This window comes from Trichosurus vulpecula, chromosome 7 (genome assembly GCF_011100635.1).
Source record: "Trichosurus vulpecula isolate mTriVul1 chromosome 7, mTriVul1.pri, whole genome shotgun sequence".
Classification (NCBI taxonomy): domain Eukaryota; kingdom Metazoa; phylum Chordata; class Mammalia; order Diprotodontia; family Phalangeridae; genus Trichosurus; species Trichosurus vulpecula.
Window position 1 is genome coordinate 145,811,896 of NC_050579.1, and position 17,567 is coordinate 145,829,462.

General features: G+C 39.1%; 1 pseudogene; it reads right to left on the reverse strand.

Annotated features, from left to right (window-relative positions):
- LOC118855841 lies at positions 1-579 on the reverse strand (annotated as a pseudogene).
- Between the last annotated feature and the right edge of the window lie 16,988 nt (positions 580-17,567).

The window sequence follows — 17,567 nt, forward strand, 5'->3', positions numbered from 1 at the left end:
TTAGTTTTTGTAGCCCCGGCTGGCACAGCAGTCCCTGGCACATTCAAATTTTCAGCCCTTGGATCAGACATACGGTTTGATGTGGCTGTGGAGAGTGTGGGGTGCCTTCCCAAAATGCCTGCATGCCTGGTGACCCAGGGACCAGACAACAGGACCGTGCCCCAGCCCTTGCATGAGGTTATGGCCAGCTGGTCAAAAGTGACCACCAGCCTTGGGGATGCAATCATGGGCATTGCTAGTAACGTGAAGGGCGCACACCTTCAGCTTAGTGACATCCTGGATCCTCACATCATCTGTCCCAGTTCCAGCAACCACAGCTGTCTTGTTTTCCCTGCCCAGCAGCTACATTTTCCTGATCATCTGGAACAGGGATGGGAGGGAGATGGAGAAGGAAGGGGGGAGGGGAGGGGATGGCAATTGGTCTGGCTTATGATTAGTCTTTTCAGCACAACCTTGTTGAAAGTTGGCTCTGTGGACCAGAAACCAGTATAGCTTCACTAGCAGCCACAGGTAGATGTCCTGACTCTTGGGCTCCTTGATCCATACTTTCCAATCCTTTTGGCAGATGTCGACTCTCATGCTGACATTCTCCTGAACACCAACCCAACCAAGAAAGGGAATAACCATTCGTTGAGGATGTTATAGAAGGAATTCCTGTTCAGATATGAGTAAAATAGGTGGATCTAACCTTAATTCCAAAAGGTTCGTGATGAAACATGCTATCCACCTCCAGAGAGAGAGCTAACGTACTCAGAATACAGATTGAAGCATATTTTTTTTTTGGACATGGCTAATGTAGGAATTTGTTTTGCTTGACTTTATATATTTGTAATGAGTTTGGTTTTTCTTGCCTTCTCAATGGTGGAAGAGACTTCAGAACTGATATTAAAATTGAATTATAAAAACAATAGGTCTCAGGTCCATTCTAAACCTTAGATTCAGGGTCTCTAAGATCTTTTCCAACTATAACTCATATGATAGTATAATCTCTTCCAGCTCCACATTTCTATGACAGTGAACACAGAAGTCAGGAATAACTTACTGTGGCATTTAAGGCAATTTGTTCTTCATGTTTCTCTTTTCCCATGTGTGAAAAGGGAATCCTAAGTATTTCATACTGTAATTCTCAGAAATTCTTATATGAAAGGGAAATGCAAAGAGGTCTATTTGTTTACTTTAATTCTGACATGTCTGGAATTTATGCTCATTGAGGAAAAAAATCCCTCTTCGCAGTCAAGATATTAGTGGTATAAAAGTACAACATTATTTCAAATTTTCAGTTTTACAGTTACCTTAAGAAATATATTTTAAAAGGTACCTCTATATCTTAGTCCTCATATTTCCATTCTTGCTCAAAATTAAAATAAAAATGGTAGCTCATAACATTTTTAGGTCATCTAATAATGTAAAATTTATCCTCAATGATTTTTTGATCATCCTCAAGGAAATTAAACTGCTAATGAATCCAAGAAATTGTAACTTAAAACTACCTTGGAAGGTTTGTTAGATCTCAAGACCTTTGTAGTCACCTTCTCTCAAGGGTATTCAATTTATGTTGCGTTCAAAGGGAATGGAAAATGGTCTGTTGCCAGCAGCACAGCAAGTCCTTAGAGAGGCTCAGTTGCATATAGTTTCCCTGAGGACTTGTAAAGATTGAAGAACTGTGTATCTGCACAACATGACCTATTACTTTTGTTTTTTGTTTTGTGGAGGGGGGAAGTCAGGGCAATTGGAGTTAAGTGACTTGCCCAAGGTCACACGGCTAGTAAATGTGTCAAGTGTCTGAGGCCAGATCTGAACTCGGGTCCTCCTGACTCCAGGGCTGGTGCTGTACTCACTGCACCACCTAGCTGCCCCAGTATGACCTCTTATTGAGGAGGAAGGCATCCACAAAAAACTGCTTGGGTGTTTTTTTTTTTTACCTGGTGTCATTGTTTGCTTTGTGAGTGCTGTAAAAGAGATGAAATTGTAACTTCAATTGAATTAAATGTGTCCATAATATGTCAACTCAATCTAGACCAAATTAATTGACTTATTAAAAATTTTAAGATAAAACAGCCAGATAGTGAAATGGATAAAGCACCAGGCCTGGAGACAGGAAGACCTGAGTTCAAAATCCAACCTCATACGCTAGCTGTGTGACCCTGGGAAAGTCATATAACCTTAATTTGTCTGTTTCCTCATCTATAAAATGGGGATAATTATAGCACCCCCACTCCCAGGGTTATTATGAGGATCAAATGAGATAACAACTGTAAAGCACCATGCCTGATGCGTGGTAAGTGATATGTAAATGTTCTACTTCAGAGCCATCCAACCTTAGGTTATCTCAGGGCTGCATTAAAATAAAATAATTGTTAGAGAGCTGCACCCAGAATAAAAAATACAGTACACAAATAGAAAGTGGGGGAACAGCGCGAAAGCAAACATAAAACAACAAAGTGACAAAACAACAGTATAAAGGTAGGCGCATACAGACTAATCTGCATCAGACAGACACAGAACACGTCCCACAGATCGATTGAAAATTCCGTGCGATATGTTCCACCCGTAATACTGCTTAAAAACACCAAAGAAAATTAACATCAACGAGATTATTTCTTAGTGATGGAATTAAGAAATCTAACACGCATTCCATGCAAATTATTATTTTATTTTTTCACTCGTGAAAATTAAAACCTACAGGCAGGCCGAACAAAATCTCACTGCAGGCCACATGCGGCCCACGGCCATATTTTGGACAGCCCTGTTGCAAAGCATATAGTGTAAATAGTGTAAAAGCTATTATTATTAAACTGAATTAAGATAGTACCAACAAGGATTTCTTCTAAGCGGTGGCATGGGGTAGTGGATAGAGTGTTGGCCTCAGGGTTAGGAAGACCTAGGTTCCTAGTTCACTTCTGGCGCATGCGTGTACTGGCTACATAACCCTAGGCCAGTCGCTAAACCTCTGAGTGTCTCAAGCAACCTTCTAAGACTATATAAGCTGCAGAGCAGTAACTGACCTACGTTGGTAGAGGGGGGTTCCTCACTACAAGTTCTCTGTAATGGTGAAATGATTTGACTCAAAAAAGTAACTTTTTTTTTCAAATCTCCCATAGGGACCAATCAGACTTCAGTATTTGAATTGATTTTGGTATTTCTATTTTAGGATAGCCTCAGATACTTACTAGCTGTGTGACCCTGGGTAAGTCACTTAACCCTGTTTGCCTTAGTTTCCTCATCTGTAAAATGAGCTGGAGAAGGAAATGGCAAAGCACTCCAGTGTCTTTGCCAAGAAAACCCCAAATGAGGTCATCAAGAGTTCAACACGATTGAAACAACTAAACAATTCTCCTTCTATGGTATTTCTCACATTTGTCCTCTGGCCATGTGCAGTGTCTGCTTAAAGGTCTCCAAGGAGGGGGTGAGGTACTTCCTCTCAAGGCAGCTCATTCTACTTTATTACAGCTCTAAACATTAGGCAGTTTCTTTTGATATCAAGCTCAAATATGTGTCATCTTCACCCTCACATGAGAATGTGAACTCCTTGAGAGCAGAGACTGTCCTCATATCCCCAGTGCTTAGCATAGCACTTTGCATGTAGAAAACATTTAATGTTTTTTTATTTGTTCATTTATTCATTTCTAAATATCTCCCTGATCTCCATTCTACTCAGCTGTAAATAAAAATCTTCCCACGGCCTAGGTTTGAGCATGTCACTCCCCTGTTCAATGCCCATCAGTGGCTGTAGGATAAGATACGAACTCATCAACCTGGCATTTAAGTCTTTCCGTGGTCTAGCTCCAATCTACCTTGCTAGTCTCACTTCACATTATTCTCCTCCATGAGTTCTACGTTCCCTGAACTCACCCTCCCAGTTTCCACCTGCTTACACTTGCTCAGATTTTCTGCTGTGGCTTGAATATATTCCCTCATCCCTGCTTCCCAATATCTTCAGCTTCCTTCAAAGCTTTTCTCAGGTGCCCGCCTCTGTTAAGATTGTTTGATTGAATGATCTCTCTTCCCTCAAGTGAAGCTTAAAAAAAGTCCATGCTGAATATCCAGTACCTAATACTCCATCTGACAAGGAGATGGGAAGCTATACTAAAACTTCCTCCTCCTCCTCCTCCTCTTTCTCCTTCTCCTTCTCCTCTTCCTCCTCCTGCTCCTTCTTCTTTTGCTATTCTGGTATCTTTATTTTTTCCCCACTTAGTTGTACTTTATTTTTTCCAATTACATTTAAAGATAGTTTTCAACATTCACCTTTATAAGATTTTGAATTCCAAATTTTTTTTCTCCTTCCCCTTCCTTTTCTCCATGAGGGCAAGCAATCTGATATAGGCTATACAGGTACAATCATATTAAAGATATTTCTACATTAGTCATGTTGTAAAACAAGAATCAGGAAAAATATGAAAAGAGATGAGGAAGAAAAAAAAAGATAAAAGAGTGTGCTTCAATCTGCATTCAGACTCCATAGTTCTTTCTTTCTCTAAAAGTGGATAGCACTTTCCTTCATGAGCCTTTTGGAATTGTCTTAGATCATGGTTTTGCTGAGAAGAGCTAAGTCTATCAAAGTTGGTCATTGTCCGATGTTGCTGTTACCGTGTACACTTTTCTCCTGGTTCTGTTCACTTCACTCGGCATCAGTTCATGTAAGTCCTTCCAGATTTTTCTGAAATCCACTAAAACTTCTGATGAAAGTAGTCCATTGGCATACAAGAGTAGGGTGCAGGATAATGTGTTTTGAATCTAGTGGAAATACACTAGGATACTGTGTCCCACTGTGAACCTGCCGCATAGCCCTGAGAACATGTGAACGACCAAGGCCACTAGAATATATCAAAGACTCAGAATCTTGGAATTAGAAGGAACCAAATTGGCCACATAATCCAAGCCATATCTGAATTCTACAATATACTCAACTGTTTTCAAAAGTTTTTCTTTATATCAGGTTTGAATCTGCCCAACTACAGCCTAGTTCTGCCTTCTGGAACCAAGAAATGTAAATCTAGTCCCCTTTCTTTGTGACAACCCTTCAAATATTTAAGCTGCAGCTAAGTGGAATGAGCAGAAACAAGAAACAATATACACAATGATTGCAACAATGTGAATAAAAGTGCAAAATAATAAAAATGTATACTGTGAAATACAATACCCCAATGACCCCAAAGAAAAAAAAAAGAAAAGGAACATTGAATGTAACATCAAACTCTTTCTATAAGTGGGTTAGGTTTACTGAATTGTTTTTTCCCTCTGTTTTTTATTCTTTGTTTAACAAATGGCTCTCTGGAGGGGAAGAGTAAGAAATATTCTGGAAAGTGTAAATGATGCAATATATACATATATATATATACATATATATGTAGTAATAATGTTTTTTAAAAAGAATATTAACTTGTCAGCTACATCAAGGATGGAGAGGGAAAAACTGAAGGTAGAAAGACAAGTTAAAAGATATTGTAATAGACCAAGTGAGAAATAATGAATTAAAATAGTGAATGAAGAGAAGGAGATGACGCAAAAGATTTTTTGGAAGTAAAATCAACAAAATTTGAAAACTGATATGGGGGTTGAGAGAGAGGGAAGAGAGAAAAATGGCTTCAAGGTTGTGAACCCGGGGGATTGGAAGGATTATGGTCCTCGCAGCAGAAATAGGGAAGTTTAAAGAAGGAACAGATTTGGGTAAAAGCTAATGAATTTTGTTTCGGATTATGTTCATTTTGTGGTGTCTAGTGAACATCTAAATGATGATGTCCGGCAGACAATTATTTTTACGATGGCAATAATGAGATGTATGTAGTATTTTATTTTTCCCCAGTTACATGTAAAAACAATTTTTAACATTAATTTTTAAAACTTTGAGTTCCAAATTCTCTCTCCCTTCCGCCCTCCTCACCTCCCACCCCTGCATTGAGAAGGCAGGCATTTCAATATAGGTTATACATGTGCAGTCATGGAAAACATTTCCATAATAGTCATGTTAAAGAAAACATAGATTTAAAAAAACCCTCAAGAAAGATAAAGTAGAAAAAGTATATTTCAATCTGTATTCAAACAGTATTAGTTCTTTCTCTGGGAATGGATAGCATTTTTCATCCTAAGTCCTTCAGAGTTGTCTTGGATCATTGTATTTCTGAGAATAGCTAAGTCATTCATAGCTGATCATCTCACAATATTTCTGTTACTTTGTACAGAGCACGTTTCACTTTGCAACAGCTCATGTGAGTCTTTCCAGGTTTTTCTGAGAGCATCCTGCTCATCATTTCTTATAGCACAATAGTATTTCATCATAACCACATACTACAATTTGTTCGGCCATTCCTCAATTGATGGGCATCCCCTCAATTTACAATTCTTTGCCACCAGAAAAGACCAGCAGACAATTTCTAATGTGTACTTGAAACTCTGGGGAGGGCTGAATTTTATATTTATATTTATATATTTTATATATATATATATATATATATATATATATATATATATATATATATATATATATATATATATATATATATATATATATATGGAATCCACAGAAACTGATGAGATCACCAAAGAATAACATAAGTAGAGAGACCAGAGATCAAGGCAGAGCCTTTAGGGAGGGCACAGACTTGATGGGTAAGAGTAGGAGGATGCATCAAAAGAAGACTGAGGAGTGGTCAAATAGGTGATAGGAGAACAAAGGAAACCAAGGGAGGAAAGAGGGAGATAGTTGGCCGTGACAAAAGCTATAGAGAGACCAGGGATATCAAAGACTTGAGAAAAGGCTATTGGATTTGCCAAACAGCATAGGGCCAAGATTAATGACTATTTTGGGGGTCTGGCTATTCAGTGACCCAACTGATACTATTGATCTTCCTAGTTGTGAAGCTCTGAACTATTGACATTGCACACACACACACACACACCTCAGACTGGCCACTGAAGTTTCCTACACTGTAGTGTGAGCAGCAGAGGTAACTTAGATGAGTCCTGGCTTCAGGATGCTTTCAATGTGGAATAGAGGTGTGTCCTGTCCGTTCTTGGAAAGGTACATTGTGTCCTCCTGTGATACCAGTGTTTCCTTGATGCAACTTCTTTCCTCCCTTCCTGGTCCAACTCCTTCACCCCACTCAATATGGAATAGGCCAAGGTCCCTCCTCCTTCCCTCCTTGGACAGGGATTAGTTTTTCTGAAAAAGAGACAAAACTGTCCCCAAGACCCGATTGGCCCTAGCCTGTCCAACACAGCTTTATGGTCGCCTAAAAACATAAAAGGGGCAGCTAGGTGGCACTTCCTAACAATTAGAGCCGTCCAAAAGTATAATGATAACCTTGAGAGGTGATGGGAGACCCTCCTGGGAGGGTTTTAATCAGAAGGCTGGATGTCTGCTTGTCATGTATGGGACTCCTTTTGGGTATCATAGGCCCAGTGGATAGTCTGCCAGGCCTGGAGTCAGGAACACTTATCTTCATGAGTTCAAATATGGCCTCAGACTAGGCTGTGTGACCCTGGGCAAATCACTTAACCCTGTTTGCCTCAGTCCCTCATCTGTAAAATGAGCTGGAGAAGGAAATGGCAAAGCACTCCAGTATCTTTGCCAAGAAAACCTCAAATGGGGTCATGAAGAGTCGGACGTGACTGAAATGACTGAACAACAACAAACGCATAAGTAGTCCCAACCAAGGGCAGTCAGGGCCCCTCTGATTTGGTGGATTTCTTCAGATGATGCAAGTTGTTATGTCCTTCACCACATCCTCCCCTGATATCCATATGCAGTTCCATTTGAAGACAAAGGGGGACCAGGAGGGTGTATTTAGAGAAGCCCCTATATCCTTGTTGCATGTCCTTACAGGGTTAAGGCAAAGTAAACCTCCTCATGTTAACTTTTCAATGGCTTGCAAGTACTTCATTTCATCCTAGCAACAAACCTGAACAAAGACAGTATGGGCTGTTAGAGGAAAATCAAGCCCTTTATGTATGAGACCTAATATGGTAAAATAACTAAGTAAATAAATCTCAGAGACCAGAAATAACATACTACAACAAAATCCAAACAGTGGTTTGGTCCCAATAAAGATTTCAGAATCATGTGGATTGAATTTGATTCTTTTGTCCTGTAAACATGAGCACTTCGTCAGAAGGGACGTTGACATGGCAGATGAGACTCATTTCCTTCCCAGGAACAATCCACAAAGTGAAAGGGGACAGAGCTATTTTAAACTGGGCATAGTTAGACATAATGTAGAAGGAGTTATGCTCCTCTCCCAATCCTGCTTGGAAAAGCCAGAAAGAGGACCAGCATGGAACAAGGCCTGCCCATTTTTCTTCTCAAGCAGTCACTAGGCCATGCAATTTCTGCCCTCCAGTCATAGAATCACAGGATTTGTAAATTAGAAGGGACCTCAGTGGCAATCAAGTCATTTGTTGTTGAGTTCTTTCAGTCATTTCCAACTCTTCATGATCCCATTTGGTTTTCTTGGCAAAGATAATGGAGTGGTTTGCCATTTCTTTCTCCAGCTCATTTTACAGATGTGGAAACTGAGGCAAATAGGGTTAAGTGACATGCCCAGAGTCACATAGCCAGTAAGTGTCTGAGGCCAGATTTGAACTCATGAAGATATGTCTTCCTGACTCCAGGCCTGGCACTCTATCCACCACGCCTATGATACTCAAAAGGAGTCCCATCCATAACAAGTAGGCATCCAGCCTTCTGATTAAGCCTTCCAAGGAGGGTCTCCCATCACCTCTCAAGGTCTGACATCAAGTCTAAATTTGTCCCTGCAACTTCTACCTATTGCTCTTGGCTCCTTTCCTGGGGACAAATGGAACAAGTCAAATCTTTCTTTCTCTTGATGCTCCTCCAAATATTTTGACAGGGATCATATTACCACTCATCCCTACCCAGTTCCTCCTAAGTCTTCTCTTCTGCAGTCTAAACATCCCCATTTCCTTCAACTGATGTGGAATGAAATCCCTTTACCAACTTGGTTGGCCTTCTCTGGGCACTCTCGAACTTACTATTGTCTTTAAACTGTGCCATGCAGAATTGAACACGATACCCCAGATGAAGTCTAGGGAGGACAGAGCCTGGGGCTATCAGCTTCTTATTCCTGCAAGCTATGCCTTTGTTAATGAAGTTCAAAATAGCATTAGCTTTTTTTGCCTGCCACATCAAACAGCTGACTCATAGAGACTTTGCAGTCCACTAAAAACCCCTGATCTTTTTTCAAAACTGCTATTTAACCACCTTCCTCATCTTGAACTTATGAGCTTTTTTTTATCTACCCAAGTGTAAGTGTTATTCCTATTAACTTTCTTTCATCTTCTTAGATCCTGCCTAATGCTCTAGCCTCTCAATATCTTTCCAGATGCTAACCCTCATCCAGTGTGTTAGCAATTTTTCTCAGAAATGTATTATTTGTAATTTGATGATCCAAGTCATTGATATGAATATTTATTTATCCAAGTAAATTAAATACATTTTTATCCAAATAAATATTTGGATATGAATGGTCCAAATCCCTGGGATACTCTACTAGAAACTTCATGCCGAATTGAAACCGAATCATTGAAAACAACTCTTTTAGTCCAGCCTTTCAGCTAAGTTCTCAATCCATCTAATCGTGGTAACATTGAGTCCACATCTTTCTATCTTCTCTACAAGAATAGTGTAAGAGTATACTAAATATAGACACTCAGATGCTATGTTTAGGTGTCCATAGTAGGGGAGTCCATAATCGCTTGACTACTCTGGCTGGTAGGATAGAAAGAACATTGGTCAAAAGAACAGAGAGTTATTTTGGGGATTCAGATTCTGCCTTTGACACTTAGCTGCGTGACCTTGGGCAAATCCTCATGTGGACCTCTGTATTCTCATCTGAAAAACGAACAGGTTGGATTAAATGACGTCTAAAGGCTTTTTCTAGCTCCAACTCTACGATCCTAGGATCTGTTAAATGAAGAGACCAAACTCATTTGTTTCTGAGGTTTTTTCCATCTTTTATTCTTATGATTTACAAAATGAGAATGGTAATACTCACGCTATTTACTTTATAGGGCAGTGAGGAAAGTGCTGTAAGCCACAAAGCTATATAAAAGCGAGTCATTATTACATAGTATGGGGAAACACACAGGTTCCCTTTGATTTTTTAATAACACATTCAAATTTGGGGGTCTCATTTTCCCTTGTTCCTATAAAGAATGTGTCCCTCTTAAGGAATTTTTAGTAACCAGTCCCTAGAGAATCATCCTAAGAGGAGCTATCTATACTTTCATTTCTTGAACAATTATTGTCCTAGTGAGGAAATAGCCTGCAGCATGAAAAATAGAAATAGGTCAAGCCTTGGCTTTGAACTGCATCAGTATGATGATATTTAATGTCTCTGATGGATAAACTAAAAGGACTATAGACTAATTTATGAGGTGACAGTCAAAAGACAGAGCATTCATCTTTCAAGATCAAAACTTTTTTTCGTACATCAGTCACACATGGACACTTTTTGGGAGAACACAGATAACTAAGAAGTATGAGTCAGATGAAAAGTGAGGAATCCACATGAGTCATGGGAAGTAGATCATTAGATAACACCCATCTGTCCTCTCTAGGTGATGACAATGGCTGCCTAATGAAAGAAGGAGCAGACAGGACTTGGATTCCCTCCAGAATTTTAACTGTGAGGTTTAGGCATCATCAGTTTTGTAACCTAGAATCTGGAAGTGAACAAATGGGTTCCATTTGATAAGGTATCCGCTTCTAGATTATAAATCTCTATGATTGACCAAGGGATTTTTTTAAAATGAGAAGTTGTGAACATTAAGAAGGATCCAGAGTCTCAGAATGTGTTTTAGGTATATCACTTAATCAGCTGATTTGTTTTTGGTCTTCTTATCTCTAGAAATAATGGCCCCTTTCAGGGCCAGGACAGCATTACAATCTGTAAGGAGAGTCCCTAAGGGATATGTATATACAAACAAATATAAACAAAGCAAACTGTACAGGAAAAATAGGAAATAAGAGTATTTCTGGTTTTTTTTTTTCAGTTGTGTCCAACTTTTTCTAAACCCATTTGGAGTTTTCTTGACAAAGATACTGAAATGGGTTGCCTTTTCCTTCTCCAGCTCATTTTACAGATGAGGAAACTGAGGCAAGCAGGGTTAAGTGACTTGACCAGGGTCACACAGCTAGTAAATATCTGAGGCCAGATTTGAACAGATTTGAACCCAGGAAGATGAGTCTTCCTGACTCCAGGCCAGGCACTCTATCCACTGCCCCACCCAGCTGCCCTCTAATTAACCAAATGAAAGCCCTGGAATTAATAGGGTTTGGGAAAGGCTTCCTGTACATATATAGGTTCCCCCTGGGTGAGAGGGTGGGGGGGCACTGGAATGATCCAGGGGGTGGTAGTAGCCTTGGGTGCAATTGGGAGGTATTGAATAAAAATCAGGGATCAGTGGAAGCATAAGGAAAGAAGAGAATAAAATTTTGAAAAATGATTTGTACATGTTTCATCTATTTGTGTAATAGAGTTAAAATCATCATGATTACATTATTTTCCAAATAAACACACAAAATGCATGTTATAACCGATTAGTGGTCAAGTCTGCCAACAGGTCTTAACAAGCAAGCATTGGCAGGCGAGCATGTCACTCATTGTCGGGAAGTCTAGCATTTTTCCACAGGAATATGTGCGTGTAATGACTTGTTTACGATATGATACTGTATGGTTACATGATGCAATATTGTGTTATCGAAATTTCAATGCAGAAAAAAACCCCACAAATTTACCAAAAAAATGTTAAATTTAAAATGTCATTTTTTAAAAAAAAAAATGTTTAATGATGCAAATTTAAAAAAACCCAAAACACTGAAGGGTTAAAGAAAGTAAATTTCCAGGGGGGTGCTGAATAATTTTTTTAAAAGGGGGCAGTAAGCCAGATAAGTTTGGGAACCTCTGCTATAGAAGACAGTATTTTAGTTGACTTAAAGGAAGCCAGGGAGTTATGTATTCTAAGCAGAGGAGGGAGAGTTTAAAATGCAAAGTCAAAAGAACAATATACACGATTATCACAACATTGTAAATTAAATTAAGGGCAGAGAGGTTGGCCTGCCTGGGTCTCTCCACAAAATGGAGGCCTCCGGAGAAATTCATCAAAGGAAGAAGGGCCCTGGTATGGTTTGGAGAAGGTCATAGAGAAAAAACAATGTTATAGGGTGAGAAGGCGCCAAGTGCTAATAGAAGCTCTCAGATAAGACTACATCTTTCAAGGTATGGTGGCAAAATCTGGAAGCAAAGTCAGGAGGGGAGGATCCTGGGAAGGCTATCTCAGTGCCAGAGTTAGTTGAAGGCATTGGTTCTTCTCTATGACAATGTGAAGGCTACCTTACTGTTAGACTCTTGGTGTTCATCATAGGTAGGCCAGGATCTCTCTGGGTTTGACCAAAGCCAGAAGTCTAGGTCTTGACTGAAATGAAATTTTCTTTGGTGATAGTAAAGTAGGATGGATAAGGGTGTTGGATGGACAGGGGCTATGGTGGGCAGCCTTTTTCTCCTCTGAGCTCTACCACATATGGTCCATTTTTTTTTGTTCTCTGATATAAAGCCTGTAATGTGCCTTATGTATAAAAAAGAACCCCAAAATTATCAAAGCACTGAAAATTGAAAAAGAATCATTTAAATTCACTGATGCCACTGGAAGCTATGTTGTTTTCGCATTTCGTACAGCATTATTGACGCATCATTTTACCCCCACAAGACTGTAGAAAAAGAGGGAGAAGAATCCATTGAAAAATTTTTATTTCTCCTTAGAAATTTCATAAACCCAAAGTAGATAAACGAGTGTCTTAAATTTCACCTGTTTATTAAAAAGCTAAGAATAGGAGGGCTGTTAATATTTCTAAATGAATTTGCTGCATTTTCTCACAATGGAACATATGGTATGAGTGGGTCTATGCCTTCTATAAAATTGATGAAGCCTAATTATGCTGTATTTTAGAACATAATTACATAGGGATTCAGATTTGTCCCAGTATTGAACCAAATAAAACTCTAGGCTGCATTCAGGGCACTTTGGCTGGTGTGAGGAAAAAATATGAGATGATGTCATTTGCAAAAGAAGACATGTGAAATTAAAAGCAGGAAAAGCCAGCTTAAGGAAGAGTGAAGTCTATCAGTAATTAGAAAAATCATTCATTGTATGTGTGACCCACCCACATGACGCAGGATGACATCACCAAGAGCATGTGTTTATCAATGGAAAGATGAGGTAAACTGAGTATTAAGTGTTCTGTATTTCCATAGAAGTGGCAGGACTTTCATAAATTATAAATTGTGCCTTTTCCCATGTCTCTGGGATACCCACAAACACCTGAATTATTGCTATTGAGCATGGGGCCTTCCAGTTAGGGGCCAAGTGGGAATATCTTAGGAAGTACAAAAGCCCAAGGTTCATTTCAGGAAAAAAAAATTACTTTAAAAAAAAAAGAGCTCATAGGATTATAGATTTAAAGCTGGAAGGGACCTACAAGGACATCTGGCAAAACCCTCTCATTTTTTCAGATGAAGATATGATTGTAAAAAACTGAGGCCCAGAAAATTAAGTGATTTAGCCAAGGTCACATAGGTAGTAAACATTTAAGGGTAGCATTTGAATGGAAGTCCTCTGATGCCAGAGCTCTTTTCACAATACCACACTGCCTCCCCTCTTATACATAGACTGGATGTTGCCTATTTTTTCATAATTGCTAGTTAAAAAGTCTTGGCAGATCTACGTTGTTCCTATTTAAAGTGGCAGATGAATTGGGGTTATTTAGTTCAGGCCTGCATCATTTTTAGGGTCCTAAACTCCACTTTTTCCTCAGTTCGAATTGCTAAATAGACTGTGGTATAGGAGTGTAATAGAATAGTACTGTGCTGTAAGAAATAGCAACCATAGCATGTACAGAGAAGCACGGAAGGATCTGATGCAGAGTGAAGTAAGCAGAGCCAAAAAAGATATATACAATGATTACAACAATGGGAATAGAACACCACGAAGCAATCAAAAATTAATATTGCAAAATTACAGAGAACTAACTTGGCTCTAAAGAAAATATAGGAGAAGCTAACTCCCCCTACTTTTTTGCGGAGGTAGAGGGAACATTGCATATGTTGTCTGATTTTTTCCTATATATTTCTTTCTCCTTTTAAAAAAAGGTCTTTCCCTCCAAAAGAAAACAAACAAAAAAAAATTAAAAAAGGTCTTTGTTATAGGTGATGATTTTCTGGGAGTGAGAAGGGGAAGGGATATAGCAGGAAAAATGGGTGGTGGAAAAGCAAAATGTATCAACAAAGGTTTTTTTTTAATAGATACCTATTCCTTACAAATGGCATGGTACAATAGATAGAGTGCTGGGTCTGAAGGCAGAAAGACGTCTTCCTGAATTCAAATCTGGCCTTAGAACACTTACTAGCTGTGTGACCCTGGGCAAGTCACTTAACCCTGTTTGCCTCAGTTTCCTCATCTGTAAAATGAGTGGAGAAGGAAATGGCAAATCACCCTGGTATCTTTGCCTAGAAAACCCAACTAAACTAAACATGACACAACTAAAATGACTGAACAACTATCCTTACAAAATAGCTAAACAAGTAATGATACTTGAATGTAATGGAACATTACTGCACTGGGAAAAGTGATGAATTCAGAGAATCATGAGAAGACATATATGAACTGATGCAAAGTGAAGTAAGGAGACAAGGAAAACAATATACATACAATGTCAACCACAATATAAACAGAAGTAATAAAATAATTGAATTAGAGTGCTGGCAAATTAAAGACCTCTCTTAATCTCTCTCTACCCCCTCCATTTTCTTTATAGTAATGGGGACTGGACTTTAGGGGTAGAATATGCATATATCAGCCTTTCCTGATATATTGATTAATTTTAGGATCATAGATCATCTTGGCAGACCTCAGCAGACATCTAGCCCAACCCCTTCATTTTTCATAGATGAAAAAATAGAAACCCAAAGAGATTATGTGACTTGACCAAGATTACCCAGTGAGTAAGAGATGACAGAGATGGGATTTAAGCCAAGTCCTCAAATTCCAGAGACAGTGAGTGCTCTTTCTATTGTATGTTAAACATTTCTCTCCCCTACCCCACTTTTTTTCATTCTTTGTTAAAAAATTTGGTTGTCCAAGAGGACGAGGAGGCTGTCCAAGAGAAGGAGTATTACATTGGGAAATGTAGGTGGTGTAAAAACAAAAAATGTAGACAAAAATGTAACTTTTAAAAAACACGGCCTTATGTGAAAGTTTGCAAAGAAGTCCAAGTTTTCCCAGTTCACCATATGTTCAGAAGCCCTTTTGTCTTAGGCCAGTACCCACTGGCCCCCTGAATAAATTGAATTAAAAGTCTTTCACTGAATTTAAACAGATGTAGCTCTTCAGGTCCCTGCTGAACTGGCCACAGACAAATAAATAATGATAATAGTCCCATTGGGAATAAATGGTTAGTCAAATCCTAATAGCTACCCTTTCTTCTTGGGAGAATTTATGTAAGATTCCCTGCCAAAAGCCATTTTTGCCTGTCTTGGTTCTGGGACTTATTAAGCACTACCCATGCATTTACAATTTTTATTAACATGAAACCACAATAGCCCGTTAGGCCCAATGTCTGGGAGGAATGGGAAACACCAAAAACACCTTTCTTTCCATATTTAACTGATGCCGAACATCAGATTCCATTTTCTGAAGAAATTAAAGGCTGGTCAGGTAGGTAATACCTTTTGCTTGTACATAAAGACTCACTTTTGAAAAGGATCTCAGAGTAGTAGAGCTCCATACTTCAAGTTGCAAAGACTTGGATTCAAGTGTCTCAGACACATACTGGCTGTGTGACCCTGAACGAGTTGCTTAATCCCCTCTGTGCCTCAGTTTCCTCACCTATAAAATGAGAGAGTTGGACGTAATAGCCTCTAAGGACCCTTCCAGATCTAAATCTATGGCTCTATGATTTCTCTTAACCTGACATCACTCTGGGTAATAATTTAAACATTATTTCTGAGCTTGTTAATATATTTTAGGATAGTACTGATGTCAGAAGAATGGAGCTAACTGACGTTATCTAGACAACTATTTTGAGTAATTTATGGCATTATCACAAGTGGTCTGGGCTTGGGTGAGAGATGTCTCCAAACGCACTATTTATCTCCCGTTCTTTGTGCTGGGATAGAGGTTTTCAAAAGAGCGTGAAAGATTAGAAGGTGGCAGCTGAGCCAGCAGGTGCTCCCAGGTCTGCTCACATCACCTTTGGGATTTTAGAACCAGTTGGTCCATACTCTGGGCAGGCATCAGGCCATAAAAAACAGAAACAGAGATGACCGTTTACTCCCTTCTCATTTAGCTTTTCCTTTACTAGCCATTTCCTTTTAGGAAACACTTAAACGACCTAAAAAAAAAGTTTTAATACCACAAGGAGCAATTAAATCTAATATATTGGAAATACATGTTGGACAGCTGCCATGTCTCAGGCTAGTCCAGGCAGGGACCACTTGGGGAAGTGAACTCCCTACTCAGGTTAAGCCACAAAAAGCAGATTGGGGGCATGAATTCATTTCTCATAGTCATCAAGTATGTTCACTCTATATTCAGCCAAACTGGATCATACATGTATCAATACCTCATATTGCCTTCATATGCACACATATCAATCAATTAACAAACCTATTATGCACCAGGCACTGGAGATAAAAATAAGAATAAATAATCCTTATTCAGGAAGCTTGCTTATATACAAAATATACATATTAAACACACATATCCACACATAGATGTATAAGGTGTTTGCTGCTCACATAGGTTATTTATATATCCACAGGACTTAAGTGCAGATCATAGGGAGGGCATAGATAAAATATCTTGGAAATCTTTCCCACCACTCTCCAAGGGATACTTTGATTTTTGACTGGATGAGAGAAGGAACAGGTGCCACAAGGTTAGCTACTCTGCTCTCCTCAGAAAGGACACCAGACTAGGATTACATCTATCTGCCTCCCTTAATATTACTAGTCTAGGATAAATGAATTTTTCCTTAGGTTCAAGTCACTTTTTTGATCATTGTCCCTTAAAGAATAAGGGATGTCCCAAGCTTGTATCTTCCCAAAAAATACCAGTCAAACAAAAGACCATCACAAATAGTGAATAGTAAGTAAATTCATTTAAATAGGCAGAGAGCAAATAGAGAAATTACACAGATCAGAATATAGCAGACAATAAACAGAGTGAATAAGTCCTCCTACTGGGAACAAGATCTCTCAGCTCAACCAAGAAAGAGAATCCTGGATAGCACCCTAGGGGAAATTTCCCAGAGTACCTTGGGAGGCAAACTGGAAGTTAGGTCCTTGAGGTGTCAACTTTTCCCCTGTTTTCCTTTTGTTATCTTTTCTCTCCCTAGAGTTTGGGACCTATCACTCAAAACAGTAAGGAAGAAAAATAGTTCTCCTCTTCCAAGCTCTTTCTATAGCTCTGACCTTCATGTAGGCACGCAGTTTTGAGTCATCGTTTTCTTCACCAAGAGGAAATGAAGAGGTCAAGAAAAATGAAGAGTTTGGGGA